Source organism: Cavia porcellus, unplaced genomic scaffold (genome assembly GCF_034190915.1).
Source record: "Cavia porcellus strain 051 isolate PalLab524CR breed Dunkin Hartley unplaced genomic scaffold, mCavPor4.1 scaffold_1, whole genome shotgun sequence".
NCBI lineage: Eukaryota > Metazoa > Chordata > Mammalia > Rodentia > Caviidae > Cavia > Cavia porcellus.
Genome location: NW_026947484.1, coordinates 133,272,918 through 133,292,276, shown reverse-complemented (window position 1 = coordinate 133,292,276; position 19,359 = coordinate 133,272,918). Strand labels below are relative to the sequence as shown.

General features: G+C 37.7%; 1 long non-coding RNA gene across 14 annotated transcripts in view; it reads right to left on the bottom strand.

The window, feature by feature from the left end:
- LOC106025564 (uncharacterized) overlaps positions 1-19,359 on the bottom strand; it is a 72,083-nt gene that overhangs the window by 51,736 nt on the left and 988 nt on the right. For all 14 annotated transcript variants that reach the window (XR_002788983.2, XR_010049583.1, XR_010049600.1 and 11 more), the window contains exon 2: positions 14,203-14,296. This is a non-coding gene — a long non-coding RNA (uncharacterized LOC106025564). The remainder of the gene's footprint in view (positions 1-14,202; positions 14,297-19,359) is intronic.

The window sequence follows — 19,359 nt, the reverse complement described above, 5'->3', positions numbered from 1 at the left end:
GGTCTATGACCTGAGCCTTTGAGGCTGAGTTTAAAGGTAACAGATTAATTAATCTGGCAGAGAAAATTTCATGACAGTACAGCATTCAGGTTGTAGCATGGGTATTGCTGGCTACTTTTAATTACATTTACTGTGAAAGAAGGGTATGGTTACTGAAGAGGTGAGCACCATAAAAAAACAAATCAAAGTATTTTGCACCATGACAATAAGAAAGACATCTTAAGGGCATTTCAAGAATTGGCTAGGGCTGGGGATTTAGCTCAGTGGCATAAGCATCTGCCTTGCAAGCGTGCAGTCATGAATTTGATCCCCCCAAAATTGGCTATACACCACACCTTATAGGCCCAAGGGTATAAAAGTGCAAACTCATTTGAAGGACTGTATTAAGGAGACTGTATTAAGAAGGACTGTATTAAGGACTGTGCACATTGCTTACTCTGAGTCACCTATAAAGTTGTTTCCTCAGGATTCCTATCACAATACTTACTTAGCTCAGACATTCAGAGGCTACTGCATCCCTGGTCCAAGACGGCACAGCTTACTACTCAAATTGGCAGTAGATTTTGGTGCTTAGTGTCATCCACATGATGTTGGTTGTGCAGGCATGCACAATGCAAGAATTTTGAAGTCACAGAGGCTTCCACCCAGATTTTAAAGAAAGGCACAGGAGGCCAGGCAGTGTGTAGCAGGGCTGAAATCACTATGGTGAGGACAATGGGTAAGAGGACAATGGGTGAAGCTGTGTGAAAGAAAAGCTGCACTGGAAACCCTGGGAAGATGGACATACCAGGAATGTCTGTCAATGAAAGAGGCAAACAGCAGATCAGCACAAGGGAATGGCTATATGAACTGCAAGGCCATAGTGGTGGTGCTGCCCAAGCCTTTTGAAGCCATCCTATGTCCTGATTGCTGGATATGGAGCTTTTTTTTTTTTTTTTTTTTTTTTTTTTGAGAAAGGTCTCAATATGTAGTTCAGTCTGGCCTTGAATTCACTTTGTAGCCCAGGCTGGTCTGAAACTTTCTGCAATCCTCTGGACTCAACCTCCCAGTCCTGGGATCATAGGTGTGTGCTAATAATTCTGGCTCAGAGTTACAGGATTTAATGCCCTGTTGGGCTGTGACCCTGCTTTGGTCTCATCTCTCCCTTCTATGCTCCCATTCCTTTTTGGACTGGGAATTTTTACCCCATGCCAGCATCACCATTATGATGTTTGAAGTATGTAACTTGCTTTTTGAAATTTCCAGGGGCTCACAGCTAAGAGTTTACCTTGAGTTTCAGAGGAGTTTGGACTTGAACTATTGAGCAATGTTTGAATTTTTAAGACAATGGAGACTCTTGGAGATAGACTAAATGCGTTTTGCATGGTGAGACAGGTATCTCTCTGTGGGCCAGGGGAATAATGTTAGTTTGAATCTGTATATTTTCCCTAAGACTTGTGGTGTTGGGAGTAAAGGAATCTTTCAGCAGTGGGGCCTAGTTGGAAGAGGTAGATAAGTAGGGCCATACTTCAAAGGATATTATTTTTTCCATAGATGGATCTCTCTGCCTCTCTCTGCTTTTAGACCATTATGAGGGAAGCAGCTTTGCTCCACCATGTTGTTCTGCCACCATATACTGCCTCACCATAGGCACAAGCCAACCATTGACTGACTGAAACTGTGAGCCAAAATAAATCTTTTCTCCTTTGAGTTGATTTACTCAGATATTTTGCCATAGTAATTGAAAGCTACCTAACACATAGCTTTATCTGTTAATGTAAAGGCATGAATCCTACTTGTTGCTAAAAGTCTTCTGCTAACACTTTTCAGCAAAATTAAGAAAGCACCGTCAAAACATAAAGAATGAATGTCAGAAGTTTAGAAGAAAACCTCAAGGCAAAAAAATATTGGAAATCCAGGTGTGGTAATGCATACCTATAATCCTAGCACTCAAAAAGATGAGGCAGGAAGATTGCCATATGGGTTTGAGGCCAACCTAGGGTATTTAGCAAGACCCTGTCTCAAAAAAAAGGAGACTTGTATTAAGAATGCTGCATTATCGGTGCTCTCATGGCTCTCATCACAGAAATACATGGACATCAATGACTCAGTCAAGAGTGACTCCAAAGACAATTTGGGTATAAACACATTTTTGAGCTATCTTAACTGAGTTATTATTTTTATATTTTCCTGCATTAAACATAAGCATGATATATGATAAAAGTCAATATATTTAGGGATAGAGATGTAGTTCAGTGGTAGCATACATGCCTAGCATGCATAAGGCCCGGGGTTTGATCCCACCACCACAAATAAAATAAAACATAAAAAGGTTAATATATATAAATAAATCAAAGTAAGTCCTTTTAATAAGGGTTGAGTGATAAGAAAGTACTGTAACATATTAATTTGCAGCATTTTTCTTTTTTAATATTACCTACTGATAAGCCTTATGAGCAATATCTTAAATTTAATAATAACCTTACATTTGTATAAACGCTTCATAGTTTACATATTACTTTCATTTTGATTATTACTTATTGTTGTGTTAGTCATAGAAAGTGATCCTTTTTTTTTTCATGGTACTGAGAATCGAACTCATGACCTTGTACTTGCCAGGCAGGTACTTACGTCACTGAGCTAAACCCCCAGCCCCTCTTTTCTTTTTTCTTTTCTCTTCTCCCCTCTCCTTCCCTTTTCCTTCTCTTCCCTCCCCACTCCCCTGTCTCTTTCCCTCCCTCTCTCTCTCTTTCAGTACTGCACATTGAATCCCAGTACTGAGCTATATTCTCAGATTATCAGTAAGTTGGCCAGGCTAGTCTTAAACACACAATCCTCCTGCCTCTGCTTCATTAGTAGTTGGAATTAAAGGCATGTACTATCATGCCTGGGTTAATAACAAAATATAATCTCCAATTTTACCTATGGGAAAAATTAAGCAGATTAAATGACCTACTCAAATACCGTAGAATCAGGATGCAAGAACTCCTCCAAATGCAGCCATTTAGAATAACCCTAAAATTTTTTTCTTTCTAAACTTTCAATGTTTGTGGAAAACTTAGAACTACTGTTAAAAACAATCAAAAACAGAAGCATATATGGTGAGACTGAGTATACCAGTTCAGAACAAACATGGAACATAGCTCCTATTTGGTAAGAAAACTATTTTCAGGGGTTTAACAGTAACAAATTCCCTGGTATTGTAACAAAGAGCCAGGTATCCTGCCTACCACATAAAAGATGTTATTAAATAAATAACAGTTGTATCAACCAGGGCAATTAACAGTGGCAATCCCAGCAGTTTCTCCCTGAATTTTCAGTGGTTTAAACAACTAAAATAAGCCATTACGTTGTCCACGCTGGGCTTGAAACTGTGATCCTCCTGCCTCATTGTTGCAGAATGCCAAGATTACAGATTTGTGCCAGTATGTCTGGAATGAAACCCATTTTGATGAGGCCTCTGGTAGAAATAAAGAGCAAGGATCTGAAAACTGGTAGAAAGGCCATTCTTCTTGCAAAGTGACAAAGAACTTGGATGAATTGTCTCCATGTCCTAATGCTTTGTAGGACACAGAACTTGTGAGAAATGAAGATGTTCTTCATTGAGGGGAGAAATATCTAAGCAAGTGCTGAAGGAGTTTTTGACTGTTAAACTGTGAGATGACAGAAACAAATTAAAAGATGGAATTTAAAGGGAAGCAGACCTTAAACATTTGGGAAGTTCTCAGCTGTGCCAAATTGTGAAACTCTGGGAGAAACCATGAAGGGTGTGACCTGAGCAACTACTGGATAAGGAGGTTGGTATGGCTAGGATGAAACCAAATGCTACTCATCAGGACAATGGAATAATCACTCTTAGACATTTCAGAGATCTTTGAGGTTGCCAGTACTATCAGAGACCTACAATAGGGGATTTGAGGCAGAATATTTTCAAAGAAGGGCTCTTGAAGTGTTTACTCCCCACATTTCTTGCCCATCACAGCTCTAGCTCAGAGGTAAACTTTGACAGTGTCCTTGAGGTGCCAATTCTGTTTTTTTATTTTCTGAGATGGGATCTCAAACTTGAATTTGTGGCAATCTTCCTATGTCAGTGTCCTGACTACTGGGGTTTCGGTGTGTACCATAACACCCAGCTGCAGGGCCAACTCTGTAAGCTTGCAGGGTACCTGAGCTATAGCCCTGTGACCTCTTTCAAGATTGCAGAGGGTATCTCTGAGAACCATGGGACCTAGGCAAAAGGACTGCCACAAGGATGGGGCAGCTACAGAGAGTCCACATCATGGCAATGCCTAGCAGAACAGTGGAGTCATGTAGAGCCCTACGAAGTCAATGAGTAGAGGGATCATAGAGATAAGGCCACTATGGAAACTTCAGTGGAGTCCTGAGTATAACATCAACCTGAAAAAGGCACAGGCATCCAAACCTTGAGAGCTAGACAGTACTCTCAGTGATGTGATGGAGTTAGCACTTTTGGGGGCTTGCAGGTCAAGGCTCTGCCTTCGTGTGTCCACAAAGTGGGACAGTAAGCCAAAAGTATTATTTTCCAGGCTCACGACTTAAATATAGGCTGGGGATTTAGCTCAGGGGCATAAGTACCTGCCTGGCAAGTGCAAGGTCAAGAATTTAATCCCTGATAACAAAAAAACAAAACAAAGACTTAAATGTCATGTTTGCCTTATTGGGTTTTAGGAATACTTGGGACCTCTTACCTGAATATTCCTGTCACTGACACTTTTAAGAATGGAAATGTCGATTCTATAGCTCTCTTTTGTTTTTTCTTTTCCTTTCCTTTTTTTGGTACTGGGGATCGAACTCATGACCTCCTGCTTGCCAGGCAGGTGCTTATGCCGCTGAACTAAACCCCCAGCCCTATATAGCTCTCTTTTGGAAGTACATAACTTAATTTTACAGGATCACAACCTGAGAGGAATTTGCCTTAGGATAATCAGATCTTTAGTCTCATCTGACTTAGGAGACATTTGGATGAATCTTTGAAAATAAGACTTTAAAGCTGATGCCAAAATACGTCAAGGGGCTTTTGAAGTTACTGAGATGTAATGAATGTATTTTATATGCGAGAAAGATGTGAATTTTGGAGGAACAGGGATGGAATGTTATAGTTTGAACTTGATGTCTTCCAAATTTTATGAAATGTAATACTCAGTTCAACAGTTTTAAGATGAGGGCCTTTAGGAGGTGATCAGACTATGATTCACTCTTCATGAATGAATTAATGCCTTATAAAAGAACTTGACAGAGTAAGTTTGTTCTTTTGGTCCCCTCTTTCATGTGGGGGACACAGCATTTGTGCCTATAGAGGTGGCTTAACAAGACTCTTGAAAGCAGTGAGCAGCCCTCATCAGATACTGAACTTGCTTCACCTTGATCTTAGACTTCTCAGTATTCAGAACTGTGAGAAAAAATTTCAAATATTTTAAAAATATGCAGCCTCAGGTATTTTGTTATAGCAGCATGAACAGATTAAGAAATTCAGTAACTGATACAGGATGTGGTGGCACACATCTGTAATCTCAGCACTTAGGAGACTGAAGCATGAGGATTACAAATTAGAGGCCAGCCTGAGCTACACTGGACATTCAAAACCAGCCTTAGATACATAGAAAGAGTCTCAAAACAAACAACCAAAACCAAAAAACGAAAAACAAAAGAGTCTGTAATTAGTTTGATGCAGACCATATCTTATAGCTGGACATCAAAATCTCTGTGGCTGCTGTGACAGGAGAAAAAGTTGAGGGAGTATATTGACATACACAGTGATACTGTGGTTGTCTAACTCAATTTTTCCCAAATTCGTGTCTGATAACAACATATTTTTCCAGTAAGAAATAATGGAAAGCCAAATAACTGGTTGTGACGCCCAAGAATTACACTTATAAATTAATTTTTCCAGGACTTTAACAATGATTTAACTGCTGTCATCATTGTTTTGGAGCCATGGTTATATTTTAAATAAAGCACACACACACACACAAAGTACAATGATGAATGTTACAATGCACAAACACAAGCACTATATGTTGTCTGGCTGACAGCAGTGCCTAGACTAAAGTGTCACACTTTTGTGTCTGTAGCAAGACATGATGTGCAACTTTCAGCAATACAGGTTATTTCATGTCAGATTTTTTTGCTTCAACTATCTAGTATAGTTACAACCCAAATTACATGTTTTTGAACTCTGCTATCCAAGCAGTGGAAAGTGAGCTTGGAGCCATTCAACAATGGAGGTATCACTGTACTTCCTCAGTGTGAGATTATATGTATCACCTTTTTCAGGAGCTATCAGTCAGCTGAAACTATGTGTTCCTACTCTAACTGTAAGTAAGGCTCAGAAAAGCAAGCAACATTATTTAGCGAATTTTATCTATTCCATAAAAGTCCCATAATTATTTCTTTGAGGGCAGGAGTCTGTGTTATATATTATTTCCAAAACTGTTGAATCAACAATGAAATAATAAATGGCATCTGAAATTAGTTTTCCTTCTTTCAATTATGAATCTACCCTGAAAAGTTTCTAGATATAATTAGATACTCAAGTTTAATATTTTACAAACAACTAGAATTAATAAGGAGGTATTTTGGTAAGACTTTATTTAAGACTGGCAAATTTATTCTTTTTAGTTTTTATTTTTATTAGGGGATGTTTGCAGTATACAGTAATTACATTCATCATGGGGAGTTGGTACATGTACACAGCACATCTTAATTCCTTTAAGTCCCTTTTCCATCATCTCCATCTTTACCCCTCTCCCTCCATTTTCATTCTCAAATATAGCTTGAGATTATACAAGCTCTTTTCAACAGGAATACACACACACACACACACACACACACACACGTATTTACATATATATATTTACAGCAAAGTACTAGGAGCTATGGAATGACATTGAGAATACTCTTTGATTTTGAACAGTAGGAAAAGTAGGGTCAGGAAAGAGCTACCCAAAAATTCATGTTTCAACTTAAATTCAAAGAATAAAGAGGATTTGGCAACAGAAAAGTGAAGGGTGAGAATTCCAGGTGGGGAGAATAGCATATTCTCAAAATTCCACCATTTTGCACAGGAATATACACTTAACCATATCACTGGAAGGTGTGATGGCACATGCCTGCAATACCACACTGACGAAGCTGAGGCAAGAGTATCGTAAGTTCAAGCACAGCCTGGCATACATGGTAAATTCAAGGCCTACACTATGTAGCTTGACCTCATTTCAAAAAACCAAAAATAATCAATAAATCAATCAATCAAGTTCAATTGATGTAGCTCAGTGTGAACGCCCTGGGTTCAATCCCCATTATCACCCATCACATCACATAGAACTTGTAGAGGAAGAAAGTAATTTTTCCAAGGGATATTGTTTAAAAAGAGCTTACTTAGGGTCACAATGCATAGTCCTATCAGAACAGAGCACACAATTCTTACAGTAGACTTTCTTTCATGACTCAAATACCTGAGCCAATTATTCTTATAGCCCATCAGCCACAACAACCCACCAGACTGATGTAATAGATGTCAATTTATGGTGTGTTTTGTAGTGTACAGGATGAGAACTAAGGAGCCCTAAATGGCTTTCATGCAGGAAAACAGTGGATAATATTTGTAGAGGAGGAAGCTTCATTGATGAAAGCTAAGTGTTAAAAGCACCATGTGTGACATTTTTATCAGCAGACCTCCCTCTTTCATTGTGTATGAGACACACATCAGATGTTCTGGTTTATGATTTCAGTTTCAGAGTACATGCCCTTTGTGATCTTAACTCATGTATTTCTTCAGAAGCAGTGGCATGCTACAGTTAGTGCACACTAACTGTGCTCTAATATTCTTATCTGAGGGATAAGAATATTCAGATCCCTTTCTCTTATTCACAAGGAACTCTGGAAACTTGTGGATTTTTTTATAAATTGTTACATATTCTACATAATGATTACATAACTCGTAGGAAGTTGGTATGTGTATATAACACATCTTAATTCTTTTTTAAAATCACCTTCCTCTCCTCTCCCTCCCCTCTAGTCTAATCATTTAAAAACCTATCACCTTATAGATTTCTGTTAAGTATTGGTATTGGAATCTGGTACTTGCTTCCAAAAATGCTAGGTTATATAGTCTCTCAGATTACTTCCCCAAATTATTTCATGCAACTATTGTAAAGGATCAAAGACTTTTTTTATACTGGGAATGGATTTTCTTTTTTAAGGGGCAAAATTAAAATAATGATACAACTATCTTTTTTAATCTAAATGACAGCACTATCTGATCACCAAGACTACCTGCATTATTATTAGTTAACAGCACTGAATGGGGGGAAAAAAAGGAGGATGTTAGAAAGAGAGGGATATTTAAATCAGTATCATGAATTTGTCTTTAGCAGTTTTATTTCAAATGGGCTATCCTAGACATAAATACAGGTTATGACTTTTTTTGGACAAATGACAATTCAAAACTAGGAAGAAAAGGTATGTTATGCTATTTAAGATACTGCCTTTCTCTTTATCCTAAAGTTTTTCATTTCTCTTTCAGAGTTAAAACACAGTTGCAGCTAGTGCATTATACATAAATAGAAGAAAGATGAGCTAATGATCCTGAGAATTAGAAAATATAATTATTGTTTGGAATCTAAACACTAGTGTGGTCAAGGATAAATTTGAACGTTTTCATCTATAAAATAAAGGGAAGCTGTGTTGGGTATGATGGCATACTCCTGCCATCCCAGCACTTGGGTGGCTGAGGTAGGAGGATCATCACTGATTCAGCCTGTGCTACATAGTTCAAGGCCAGCCTAACTTACATAGTGAGATCGTCTGTAAATAAATAAATTAAAATACAATAAAACAAGTTGGAATAAATTATGTCTAAACCATTCTCCAGTTTCAACATTCTATGATTTTATCTGATAAGCCAACTATCCTCTTTTCCATCCTGTGTGTACAATGCTCAATCATTTCCAGTTTAAAAATCACTTACATGGGTATTTAAAGTATTTATATAAAAATAAAATATCTATATAGGAAATATGTCTTTTTAGTCAAATAGTCATGATATCACTTAGAAAAAACTATTAAAATTCAAATAAAGATATAAGGGGCTGGGGTATAAGCACCTGCCTTAGAAGCACGTGGTTATGAGTTTGATCCCCAGTACCGATAAAAAAAATAAAACAAAACATATAAACAAACTGGGTATGACATAAACTAGCTCATACCTATAATACAAGTAGTCTGGGAGACTGAGACAGAATGATCAAAAGCTGATGGGCAAGTAAATGCCTTAGTGATATCCTGTCTCAAAAAATAGTCATGCGTGGTAGTGTAAGCCTGGGATCTCAGCATTTGGGAGGCTGAGGCAGGAGGACTGCCATGAGTTTGAGGTCAGCCTGGGATAGATCTATAAATACATAAAGGGTTGGGGATATAGCTCACTAAGGTGGCCCTAGGTTCAACCCTCATGAGGTACTGGTGATATCTATTACCCATCTGTCAGCTACAACCCTAACACTAAGGGAAAACATACCTTTAACATTTTGAGTTAAATTCTGCTAATTTTACCTTTCACTGTTGATGCAGTGCTGGGTGCCAAACCCAGGGTCTTGCTCATGCTAGGAGGCATGAGCTCTACTACTGAACTACATCTTGAACATTATTTTGAGACAGAGTCTTGCTAAGTTGCCCCAGCTGGTCTGAATTTTATATGATTAGCTTTGGTATTCAAGTTTTTTATTTATTTAGTCCACTAATTTAAAATTTTATTTTATTTGTGGTACTGAGGATTGAAACTGGGACCTTCACATTGCACCAATTCCCTGTCCTTTATAGTTCTTGAGACAGGGTTTTGCTAAATTGCCCTGGCATACTCGACTTTGCCACCTTCCTGTTTCAACCTTCCAAAGAACTGGGATTGCAGGCATCTGCCACCACACCTGGTAGAAGTAAAATGCATGCATACACACACACACACACTCACACACACACACACACACACACACACACATATATGTATGTATTTGCTGAGGAAGATGGCTATGACTGAAATATCTCTGAAAGATAATCAAAAGCAGAGCAGACTTCATTTTCAAAATTGCTTCTCTTCAGTATAGCTAAAATGAAGGGCTTAGGCCAAGTACAAAGTTACTTTAGGTTTTGCTTACAGTCTATGTCTTAAGATAAAGCAGTTACTGACTGTGTATTCAGATCAGCTTTATAGACTTGCACAGAATCAAAATAACAAGGATAAAACACTGGAATTCCAGTTATTCTTGTTGGGGAGGTGAAGAATAATTTGTGGAATTTATTGCAGCATAGATTAAGAGTTTGCCAGAACAATAAAAGACAACTAGATAAAAGTGGTTTTTCACTGGGCAACTCTACATAAAATATTGACAATGTGCCTGGTACAGACATGCTATCAAATGTTGACTACTTTTCCGGGCTTGGTGGCAAAGGATTATAATTCCAGCACTCTTGGGAGTCTGAGGCTTTAAAATTTGAGCCCAGCAACTTGGCAATTTAGTAGTTTAGAGAGATTCTCTTTCAAAATGAAAATAAAAAAGGCCCTAGGTTCTATAAGAGGCTACTATGTGTCATTATAGTCATCATCATCAATATTATTATTTTGGGTACTGAGAATTGAACTCAGGACCTTATGCTTGCCAGGCAGGCCCTGCACCACTGAGCTAAATACCCAGCCCTGTATTATCATTTTGTACTTTTTTTTTTTTTTTTTTTTTTTTTTTGGTAACAAGGATCAAACTCATGACCTCATGCTTGCCAGACAGGTGCTTATCAGGCTGCTGAGCTATATCCCTAGCCCCTGTATCATCATTGTTATACTGACAGTAACTACTTGGAAATAACCAACAAATATTTATTAGCCATACATCTTCAGCAATACATTTTCATCTAATACATCTACAAGTATCAAACTGTCTGATTAAAAAAAAACAGCCTTGCTTGTAAGACATTTATAGTGATACATTTTGAGGGAGAGAAGATAGAAAGTTAAACTGTTAAAGAAAAAACATTCAGTTTCTTTGCAACAATATCTTTCACCGCCCACTGTTTTTCAAGCAAGTTATAAACAAAAATCACTATTTAAGATTGTAACCCCAAATCATACAGTAATAATTTATTCCCTTCCAACAATTCTGATATAAGATTTAATTGAACCAGATTTCACATGTATTTTGAATGCAAAAGGATACTATAGAGTAACCTCTTCTTTTCCTGACAAAGGTAGAAGGCTAAGAGAAAGTAGCCAGGAGAAAGACTGAAAGCCAGCATCTGTTTCATAGGAACATCCTTAACCTTCATCTGTGTGTGCTGACATTTCTGAATGCCTTTATTTTTGGATACTTTCCAGTGTACAAAAACAAAGGGTGCAGGGACAAAAGAAATTATACTACAGTTGTACTGGATACTTAAGTGAAAAATGTTCTTTAGAGAGTTAAAATTGTCTTGTAATTTCTTCAAAAAGGAGTACGCTAACATTTCAAAAAAATGAATTATGCTAAGTGTGGTGGTGCATGCTTGTAATTCCAGAATTCTGGAGGCTGAGGCAGGAAAGCCAGCCTGAGATACATAACAGGATCTTGTTTCCAAAAAAAAAAAAAAAAAAGAGTGAGAAACAGCCAATTCCTAGTAGACAGTTTCTTAGAAAGGTTAAGCTTCCAAGTTGGCAATAATTCACACCAAACACTAACACAAAATTTAAATCTCCTGCCAATGTGTTGATAAAAAAGTTTGTCCTTAGAGTATGTTCTTTTTTTTCTAATGAGTGTAAAGGACACACAAAATTACCACCAAAGGTATGAAATATTAGACTCTAGACCTTTATCTACACTAAAATGTATTACCACTAGCCTTCTTTTCCATGAAAAGAATATACTTTAATCTGATGAAAAGATTTCTATATGAAATATGTACAAATTAGATCTCAAAACATTTACGTGGCTATCTGATACTCAATATAATTTCTAAATTCTAAAGTCGTTATTTTTCTTTGCAGTACTGGGGACTGAACTCAGGGCTTTGCACATATGAAGCAAGCACCCTACCACTGAAGTACATTGGAAAAAGGACTGGAAGCCCTTTTTATCTAATTTTCTCTCTTTTTTCTTTCTTTTCTTCCTTCGATTTTCTTTTCCCTTCTCCTCCTTCTCCTTCGTCTTTTTTTTTTTTTTTTTAAACTGTATTTTTAAAAAAGTCTTGCTAAAATTGCCCAGGCTGGCCTCAAACTTGAAATCTTTCTGCCTCAGTAGGAACTAACCAACCACTCCCCAGTTTTTGAACTCTTAATAGTAGACAAGTATTACAGTTAGAAATGCCTGAATTTTAAAGTACACAGATTGTCTAAATTTTTGCTTGAATTCCCTTATTACATCAGCAGATCCATTAATATCCCTCAGGAAATCTTTCCATGGAGTGGTAAAATTTATGACTATATAATGTTAAAAAAGACAATTAAAAAAAAGATACAGGTGTTCTAGAAGGGGTAGGGTTAGATAAGGAATTTAATTTGCAAGCTAACTCTATTTCCAAAATAATCATGCATCGTGGGAAGAAAATAGGAAATGAAGTATATTCCAAAAAATTAGGGTTGAGCATGGTGGCACTCCATGGTGGCTGAGGCAAGAGAACTGCTGCAAGCTGGAAGCCAGCCCATGCTATGGGACTCTGCCAAAAAAAAAAAAAATTGGGAGGTGACTTTCCTAAGCAATTTGAGGTTGAAAAAATAATTAGATGGGAGGAATATGGTTAGCAAATAACTATGAATTAATTCACATTAATAAGAAAGCCAAATTAAAACAAAAGGTTTAAATTATATAATAGAACTGGATCACTGGGCAATGACTGTTGAACCTATGACACATGTGCTGCAGCAGGCTGTTTGTATCATTGAAGCTCTATCAGGTTTATCATCACTGCCCTTGAGTCTGCCTCCTGCCTTACATAATTCAGGGTCTTATGTATACCAAAGAAACTCTTCCACTGAGTTACATCCCCAGAACAGAAAAAAGCATTTTCTCTGAAGAAACAGCACATACAAAGATTCAGGGATGGAACTGTGAAACAGCCCTGCATTTTCTGCTTCTTACCTTCCTCATCACCCTCATCCTTTCCTATGACTTCAGGATGTTAAACAAATTGACTAAGGAAAAAAATATATCTAGCATTTAAGAATGTGGTATGTGGTAAGTAAACCTAGGCTTAAAACTTAGCTTTATAATACTGATAAACTAAAAATTACTCGATGTGACTAAGCAGAAAAATATCTTAGTGACACTCTTGTGTATTTGCAAGGAAGGAACAGTACTGCCCCAGGTCCTTTGTAGGCCTTTTTTTAGGATGATGGTTGCAGAGACTAGGAGTTCCCCTGGGAACTCTTGGAATCTATGACTCTCATTCCCCTGGATTCTGTAAGTGGTCTTAGTAGTCACCAAAGCCTAAATTATGTACTTCTGTGTTAAGGTTAAAGCATGTTTGGGCTGTTTCATGCATGATATGGGTCTTGTCTGGACTGATCAAGTAAGTGATGAATGAGACAAGGGTTATACCTGCTGTTGCTAAAAAGCTCCCAGATTGACTAATCTTTTAATTGGAAATAGAAATGAAACTCCTTTATCCAGCCTGTCTGGGCCTGATAGGGCATAAGATGAAGGTCATTCCAAGTCTTCTATGGGCACACTGATGTGCTGCCCATCTATAATTTAAGGCTTTGTGCTCTCATTGGCTCCTTACATGGCATGCAATTTATGGTATTGTAACTCCTGCTGTGGCTAGTGTACATGAGACAAAGTAGCAAGGTGCATCTGAGGGAATGACAAACACAGTACAGTAGCTCCAACGGAGTGTCTTACTAAATTGTGCAGGCTGAGTTCAAATTTTTAATTCTCCTGCCTCAGCCTCCAGAGTGCTAGGATTACAGGGATATACTACCATGAACCAATTAGTCTATCTCTTAAATACAGTAGAAGGGACCACGCTGTAACAGACTTGCCTGCTGCTGTGTTTTGTTTGCCCCACTCACTCACCTACCTCCCCATTCCTCAATATCTAACTTCCCACACAATTTCCTGTGGTTGTTGGCTTTTCTTTATATTGATTTAAAACAAAGTATAAGGAATTTTATAAGTTTTGTTTTCTTTTGAATAACTAAATAGTATATTATTTACATTAATGTCAACTAGGTTAAGTGGTACACACCTATAATCCCAGCAATCGGTAGGCTGAGTCAGGATGATCACTGAATTCCAGGCCAGCTGGGACTATATAGTGAGTTCAAGGCCATCCTTGCTGTCTGGAAAAAAAAAAAAAAGAAAAAAAAAATCAAACAAACTTGGATATATAGAGTGCTGCATGTGGAAGTGTTTCATGAAGTACATTTTAAATGTTTGAATTTTGATGTGTAGAAGGATATGACTTTTCTTTCCCCATGGTGCTCCCTACTCCATACTGTCTTATACTGAAGCTAGTTAATTTTTCCTAGGCCTCGAAGTCTTTTCAGTTTGCATTCTTGATTCTGATTAAACAAGTTAAGGGATAGGCAGAGTGGTGCATCAATAAACAAATGTACAAAACACAACCTTTCATTTTTGGTTCTCCAGGAACAGGCGGAGGCCCTTTCCTTCTACTAGTAAGGAGGCCCTCAATGATTCTTAACTCCTGTTAAGGCCATACCCTAAAATGATATATCTAGAAATACTACCTTTCAACTGCTTGCCATACCAAGTGTTTTCGTGTGAGGACTCTCTTCTTTAAATGGTGGATAATGAGACCATCTAACTTATTTAGGGAAACTTTTATACCTTACCCACTAGAAAATGGGTTATGATCTTATTATACAACCACAAAAAGATAAATCATATTGTGGTACAGTAGCAGGTACAACATCTGAACCCATGATTTGTGTAAAAGATAAGGTGGGGCAGGCAACATTTCACTCTATCAATATACAACTCAGAAGCAGATTTGATAATCCCCAGGCCTCACCTGGGTACATGAGTTACATGCAATGTGTGGTACTTGAACTCATGACAAATTTACAGCTCTCAAACGTAACCAGAAACTGAACTCTGCAGTTACTACTGTTTTTTCCTAGGGTTGGAGACTGAATCCAGCCCTCCTGAATATTAGGCAAATGCTCTACCACTGAGCCACCCCACCCCATAGGTTATCTTAACCTTAAGCCATTAAAAAAACACATGCCAGTATTCCTGCCCCAATTTATCTGCCTAGAGACTTACACACTCCTCTATACTCAGATAAGCAGTGGGTAGTTCCCTGTAGTGCACCTTCTGGTTTCAAAGGCAGCATTCATATTGGTTATTTAGCTCTACCAAGAGTCTAAGTCAGGATTGGCCTCAAACTTTACACATTTATATGCTATCATATGAACAGTTACAAATGATGACTTCTACTCATGTGTTTTTGGTGAAAACTCAATGATTACTTCTTGATAATGCCAGAAAGTACTGATTATGTGACCTTGGGCATGTTACTTAACCTCTCTGCATCTGTGGGTTTTGTTGTTGTTTTGTGGTATGTGTGTGTGTGTGTGTGTGTGTGTGTGTGTGTGTGTGTTTGTGTGTGATGCTGAGGATCAAAACCAGGGCCTTATGCATACAAGAGCTCTATCACTGAGGCACATCTCCAGCTCTATATCTGTATTGTCTGTAAAATGGGGATTACATTAGTATCTACTTTATAGTGATGTTGTAAGGAATTAATGTTAATACATATAAAATGTTTAGAGCAATGCCTAAGTATTGCATAAATCTTAGCCATCATCAATTTATTATTACTAATCTTCCCTCATTCTATCTGCCTAAATATTTTATTATGGACAAGAATGAGGGAGAGAAGAAAGAGGGGAAAAAAAAGATACTCAGGATTAGGACCTTAGTAGCCAGGACTGAGGAAAAAAAGAGGCTTAGCAAATAGGACTATATACAGAAGGAACGCTTGCTAGCAGAAACCAACCATAGCAGGTCACAGAATGAAGTGAGAGTATGGGAACTGAAGCACTACAAATAAAGACAGGCTCAGGTTGTCAGGTCAAAAAGAAATTGAATTAGAAGATAAACAGGTCATAAAGAAATATTCTCAGCATCCATGTGGATTGTGCCATCAAAATTTCCAAACATATCAAAAAAATCAGTGGCTGGAAATAATTTTTGACTAATGTGTCATACTGAAATTTTTATGGCAAGCACTTTGTTTTCTATCAGTTTTGACCAAATTATCTTACGATAGTAAGGAACCAGCGAGGAGTACATGATTAGGATATTAAACTACTGTAGACTAAAGTGTCCAAAAAAGAGCAAGATCAAGAGGCGGAGGTAGGAGCATTGCTGAGAGTTCAGAGCCAGCCTGGGCTACAAAGTGAGTTCAAGGCTAGCCTGAACTGCATAGCAAAATCCTAACTCTATAATTTTGAGACAGAGTCTATCAGTTCAGGCTGGCCTTGAGCTCACTTTGTAGTACAGGCTGCTCTCAAACTCGCAATGATCCTCCTGCCTCAGCCTCCTGAGTGCTGGGATTACAGGCGTGAGCCACCACGCCTGGCTCCGAAAAATTTTTTTTTCCAAAATTTTTTTGAAAGGGCTGGGGATGTAGTTCAATTGAAAGGCCACTGGGTTTAATACCCAGTACAAGGAAAACAAAGAAAAAGTTTTAAGGATAAGCATTATTTTCTTAACTCTAGTTGACTGCTTGGCAAATCTTTTTTTCATCATAGCCCAAAAATAAATTTCACTTTTCATATCCCCCATTAAATTATTATAAATTATGAGTATTCTTAGACATTGTTTGAAAAAATATTTTCTTGTATTGTTTATTAGTGAAATGGGGATAACAGCAACTTCCTATTTCTTCCATTATGAAAACAGTAACTCTCCAAAGAAAATATTCAATTTTTTTCCAAGTGAGCAACTTAGTCATCTTAAAGAGTACCTATACTGTTATTTTCAAATTTTGCATTTGAATTTCTTACCCTGTCACTAATTTGGTTTTTTTGCTTTTTTGGTTGGTTGATTTTTTTCTGCATTGGGGGTTGAATCTTCAGATGTTGTGCTCGCTTAAGCCTGCAAATAGTACAGTACATTTCCCAGAGGCAAATAACCAAAGCATCATGAAGTCTATCAACCCACAGTAAGCCAGGGTGTGGATTTCAAGGATTTTACTGTAAAGCTAAAAGCCACTAGAGAGCACCAGGACATTTTTGGTTTTGATGTAATCATTTTGAAAGACCCCATGGCAAGATGCTTTTTATCTTAAAAGACTATTGTATATACATGATATAAAAAGAGAACCTGGAGCTTTGGGATTTAGTTTTTCTGATCATGCCTTTCACTAGATGACTGGTCTTAGAAAACATTTTTTACTTCTCTGGGTCTTAAATTTCACTTCTATAAAACGTAAGGCAGGCATGGTGGTACACACCCATAATCACAGCACTTGGGAGGCTGAAGTAGATGAGCTTGAGGCCAGCCTGAGCTACATAAATTGAGTTCAAGGCCAGATCACACTACATAGTGAAACTCTTATCTCAAAACAAAGTAAGGGATGTGTTAGATATATCCTTTCAGCTTTAAATTTCTGATCCTACACATCCGAATTTTTTCTTCAGTATCTTGGGGCTTAGAAAAAAGTTGGCAGAAGAATAAGGATTTTACTTGTATTACTTCTTTTTTTCTAGCTCACTCACCCTATTACTACTTTTCAGCTGTGCAACTTGGGGTTTTATCTTTTCCTTACGTACTATACAAAAGCAAATAATATTAATACTTGTGGAAGACTTTCCAAGGATTACCAATCACTTTTGCAAATACAAGCTGATTTTTTTTTTTAACACAACAGTTTTGGCTCCTAAGTAGTATCTTTAGTTTCCTCTACAAAGTACTGTCTTCAGTTTACTGAAGACCAGAAGAGTTTAGTAAATTAACTGCCCAGATAGCAGTTATGGGGACTGGGTCTTCTGATTCCAAACAAAGCCAGAATTCTTTTTACAGCCCTAATTCCAGGGGGGCAGGTCTAGTTTTTGTAGGGGCTGCAGTGTCTACTACTTTGATGGCTATTTTCCATTTTTCCTTTTTTTTGGTACCAGAGATTGAACTTACAACCTCACACTTACCAGGCAAGGGCTTGAGCTGCTGAGCCCGCTTGGTGGCTATGTTCAATAACAGAAATACAAAATTACAATATAAGACAAAATATGTGACATGAAGACCATGTTCAGAATCTTCAACAGGTTCTATTGAAGTGAGGGGGCTTTAAACTTTGGAACAAAATTCATGAAAAATCTGGTGTTCCTTTTTCGTTCCTCTTTATATTTTGCAGTGCTAAGGATAGAACTCAGGGTTTCACCTATGTTAGGTCAGTACTTTACCACTGATCTACATCCCCAGCCCTGCAAACCAGATTTTCAAATTTAAAACAAACAGCATTTTAAAAAACTGCTAGATGTAGCTCAGTGGTAGTTAAGTCTTTGCTTAGCAAGATTCAGTTTGCCGGGGAAAAAAAAGGTCTGAAATAATTATTATAATAACCTTATGAGGTACATATTATACAAAATAGAGAGTAGGGCTCTGTCAAGTAAAATGATTTGCCAAAGGGCAAGTAGTTAGTAAGTGTCAAATATCAAAGTTGAAACCTGGCAATCTGGCTGCCAGGCCCATACTGTGAATCTACCGCCAATATGCTGGGAATCATTTTACCACTTTCCACACGCAGGTCCTTATAAATTTGTAACTGAACCACAATTTACTATTTTGTCTCCCTGACTTTTTTCCTACAGTATTTACCTGAGTGTTACTGCCACCCTAACAATCCTAAAGCACTAGTGTTGTAAATCCTGTTCACCTTAACGACTTAAAATCCTCCTCTTTTTTTTTTTTTTGTATTTGTCAAACATTGAAAGCAACTATCGGGGCTGGGGATTCAGCTCAGTGGTGCAGTGCCTGATTCCCGGGTGTGAGGTCCTGAGTTTGATTCCAGATTAAAAATAAATAAATAAATAAATAAATAAACAATTATTGCTCGCAAACTTACTATCTTAAAACACCTTGAGTGGTTACTTTTTGATTGTGTGAAAAAAGCAGAATGGGTGAGAGAAAGTACTGGGACCTCTCTGGATCTGATCCTCCAATCTCCACTCCTCAATCTCAGGTTCCTCATTTGTAAAACAGAACTGTAAGGCTTACTCACAGAGTTGTGAAAATTCTGTGGGGGCGAGCAGTGGGATGAACATGTGAAGGGAAGAGCAAGTTCTGGTGTGCAGCAGGTGCTCAACAAATGTTGGTCATTCATGCCTGACTTAAAATCTCCCCCAAAACTTGTGAACTCTTTAAAAGCAGAGGCCTT